The following is a 4,537-nucleotide window of genomic DNA, read 5'->3' as shown; positions in this document are numbered from 1 at the left end:
CTTGCTCCTCTTTTTCTTGGTTTATTTGTTTCTGCTTCTCTCTTTCTTTCATGAATAAGCTTTTCAATCTACTTCTCAAACCATCAATTTCTTTATCTTCAACGCACTTATTCTTAAACTGAAAATTTGAAACATGTTGACTAAGTAAAAGACCAGCAGAATAAAAAAATGTTTTAAATATCAGAGGAAGACAACAATCAACACGTACCATTTTTTCAAATTCTTTTTTTTGTTCTCTTAGGGGCATGTTTAATAAGTGCTCAATAAACAGAAGAACATAGACACCACAATCAGAATAATTTGGTTGTTGTGGAACCTGGCAGGAAAAATCAATGGCATAAAACCTAATTTTTTCCGTTTAAAAAACTAAAACAAAGATTTGAATTGTGTATTAGGTTTTAGACCTTGATGCTGACTCCTTCAACTTTAGCGACTCCATTAACAATACTCTTTATGCTACCATGATTCACTTCTTCCTCCATGAACCTAAAAACAAAGATTTAAATTTGTTACACTTTAATCTTTTCAACACCATATAATAATCATTTGGCTTATTTTTGTCTCACCTTCGAATATTTTCAAAAATTTGAGTTGCATCATGGGTACCACGTAATGAATCCAAATGAAGTATAAGTGGTTCTGATTTATGGGTTTTGTTACGCATACAAACTATAACCACACTCCAATAGGAACTAGAAAAAAATAAAATAAGCTGAATCAATATATCTATATCTGATTTAACAATATGTAAATATCTGATTTAAAACAAATTGTCGTTGAATGTAAATATCTTAGAAAAAAAAAATTACTTTTCATTAATTGGGATAACAATATATTCTTTCTGAAAAATATTGTCTCCACGCCACCACTTTCTTAAGTTGTCGAACGAATTTTCAGCAATTCCCTATTCAAGGAATACAAGGACCACACAAGCATGAGTGGGAGAAATGATAATCATAAATTTAGGCCTAGCAAAATGGGAAGAAAGATAAAACCTTGGGTGATAGAACATCTTTCTGCTTCGAGTAAAAAATTGTGTTAAATAAGCGATAATCACTTATTGCTCCGTTTTTTGGCTTATATGCATATATGTGAAGGAAACGATCGGCATATGCATACCGATCATGGCTGGAGCCGGCGAGTGGGTGACGTAAGAATGGTTGAGAGATGATTTGTGTACCTTCAAGTTGATTTCAGTTTTGTATCTTGATCAATATTATTGTTTTATATCGATCATATGAATGATCATATGAATGAATATATACTTATAATACTAGCTAGAAGGTAACTATTTAAGATTTGGATTTGATGCATGCACGTTTGAATGTTGGGTATGCGTTTGTAAGCTTTACAACTTCTGAAGCGGCTTGGAAGTTTAATTTATCGTTCAAGGGAAAACATTGGGATTTATTTCCAAGCCGCTTCAAAGTCTATGGATCTCTAATTATCTCTACGAATCTCAAAAGCTCTTAATGTGTCACTATCAGATAAATGGTAAATGATCATTCAATATGATCAAATATTAAAAAAAACATGTTTTCTATGACGCTCGTTAATATCTTTGATAGAACTTATTTGTATAAATTGGTTATAGGAAAACTGTGTTTTCACACGGGTGTAACACCTAGTAATAGTTATGCCCTATATATATTGATAAGTGGTGTTCTAAAAAAAATATAAATGTTATATAAACTAGAGTTAAATAACATAGCTTAAACAGAGCCAAAGAAATACGTATTTAAAAATTGTTGTAAACTAGTCAATAGCCCCCTGCGTTGCGGAATATGGTGTAAAATCATTGCAGAGAGGTGGCGTAAAACAACGATAAGTAGCAATCGAACGACGATCAACATAATATAAAAATAAGAATTCTAACACTAAGTAACTCACGTAATGTGACACATATAGACGAAGTAGAAATTATACGACACATATTAGAAAATCAAGGGGTAAAAAACCTGACGAATCAAATGTGACCACTAAACACCGTACTAAGTAGCCACTGGACAACCATCATATCCGAGAAAAAGCCTAAAGAAAAACTAATAAAAAAAACTTAACTCATTTTAATTTTTGTGAAAAAGTTATAAAAGTCTAAAGTTTTATAATGAAAAACATTAAAGTTCACAAAAAAAAAATAATAAATAACAAACCCATAAAAGACAAAATAAACACTATTCCTCATAAATGCTATGCATATATACATGGTATGCATATATATATGTGTATATATATATATATATATATATATATATGAATACTAAATAAATTAATAAACCCAACAGTGGGTTTCTATTGGCCCAAATTAGACAAATTAATAAACCCAGCAATGGGTTTCTGTTGGCCCAAATCATCATCGTTATTTTTTTGTCCCCAACAGCCACCACCACCACCAGACCATCCACCACTCCCCCCTGTTTCAGTACTCTTGTTTCCGCCACGCCATCATCGTTTTTCTTTTGCCCCCAACAGTCGCCGCCGCCGCCACCACTCCCCCCTGCTTCAGTATTCTTGTTTCCGCCACCCCACCCACCACTATCTACATCCACCATCTGAACCAGAAGCATCGTCGTTCTTCTGCCCCCAAGCGCTACCACCTCCGCCGCTTGAACCATCACCCCAACCTCCACCATCACTCATTGTCAGAATCATTTCCCCTTCCACCTCTACCTCGCCCCCTTCCTCCTCTCCCACGGCCACCACTAGGTTAATAGGCCATTGACAAGCAAAATAACTAAGTGCAAGAGTTTGTAGACATGAAATAACCTTTCGTATATATTTTCTTGCTCGAGTCTTTGAGTGATCAGTGATGGCAATATACGCTGTCTTAGCCACATCCATCTCCGCGACACGCTTATTAGGAAATATAGGGGTGGACATGTAGTTCTGACCATCAAAGGGTACGGTACATCTGAACCTAGGCTGGTCACATGATCCTTCATTTTGAGTTTTGAGCACGTTCGTTGATATAACCCATGTATACTGATAATTTAAGCCCTAATTTTATTAGTCAAGCACAATGTAACAACCCTCGTCAAAATCACTATTTATTATATTATTTTATTCAATAGGAAAACCTAATTAAGACACCCAAGTAATTCTACACAAACCCTGAAAGTTTCAGAACAATCGGAATCAGGATCAGGACCCCTAAAACTCAAGGGGGGTAAAACCTAGTTGACGATTATCTTAATAAATCGTTGTTTGAATTCTGTTGGCCAAAACTATTGACTCATCAGAGCTAGTCCCGTGGGGGGCAAGCCAAAGAATTATAGGTGTCCCTTACGGACCATAAGGGCTCAGGCTTACGGTCCGTAAGCAGGAGCAAATTCGTGTATAAATAGCAGGCTTCAGGACTTGCTTCTGGGCACAAAAACGACGCTCAAATTCCAAATTGACGTCGAGTTATACTTCTTCTACTACCCAAACACACACACCTCGAAACGCTGCCGCAATCAGGGTAATAAGTCGATCGCTATTACGATTCAACGTCCGATCGATTGTAACTATCCAACGATTGTCCGGGTGCTCCTCAAATTGAGCTTATACTTTGTTATTCATCGTGATTTCGACTTGAATATTTGAGTGCTGTTCGAATTCGGACTATGCTCTGTTATTCGTTGCGAACCCGATTGAATTGTTAAGTATTGCACTTGTTAATCATTGTGAGGGTTTAATCTCATGAATTGTCGTAACTGCTGTATTAGTTACAACCCCGTTTGTGTGAATTGTTATTAGGTTAATCAAGGTAATTCAGTAGGCCAGACTCTGCTCAAATTAAATCTGCAATATATCAAGGATTACCTATAGACTAAACTTTGCCCGTAGAAATCTGCAATGTGAGTTCATTTCTCTTTTCTCACCGTTTGTGAGTCCATACTCTTTTATCACATTTTTATCACCTTTTTGTGATACAATTATATTACAAATGCTTTCTAAAAATCCTAAATGTTTACCAGTTATACTTACAGTGATTAAATTATTATATTTTATAATAACTGCTGGTATGGGAAGTTTTATACATTATTTGATCCTCTTTACGATTAGCCAGAAAGTTAGCTAATAATAACATGACCACAACTATAACTAATATTATCTTAACATTAAATTGTTAATAAATTTAATGTATGTTTAAGAATAAATTTAAATGGTGGATACCATAATAAAGTCAAGTACAATGTATTCTATTCGTAGTCAGGTTACTATATCATGATATTACAATTAGTGAATTGATATATTGGATAAGTTATAATAGTTGACATAAAATGTCATTATTCTGGATTACATGCTTTTATGCCATAAATAATATATTTGACAAAGTAATGTCATAGGACATCATCATGTCCACGTCACTAGTTGAAAGAATGATCAACAGTGATATGACCAAAGACACTAGTTGAGAGAATGATCAACAGTGTTATAATTAGAATCACTAGTTGAAAGAATGATCAACAGTGATATAACTAGAGTCACTAGTTGAAAGAATGATCAACAGTGATATGACCCCGTCACAGGAATCGCCTAATGACAGATAAAT

Source organism: Helianthus annuus, chromosome 15 (assembly GCF_002127325.2).
Source record: "Helianthus annuus cultivar XRQ/B chromosome 15, HanXRQr2.0-SUNRISE, whole genome shotgun sequence".
Taxonomy (NCBI): domain Eukaryota; kingdom Viridiplantae; phylum Streptophyta; class Magnoliopsida; order Asterales; family Asteraceae; genus Helianthus; species Helianthus annuus.
Note: the sequence above shows the minus strand (reverse complement) of the source record.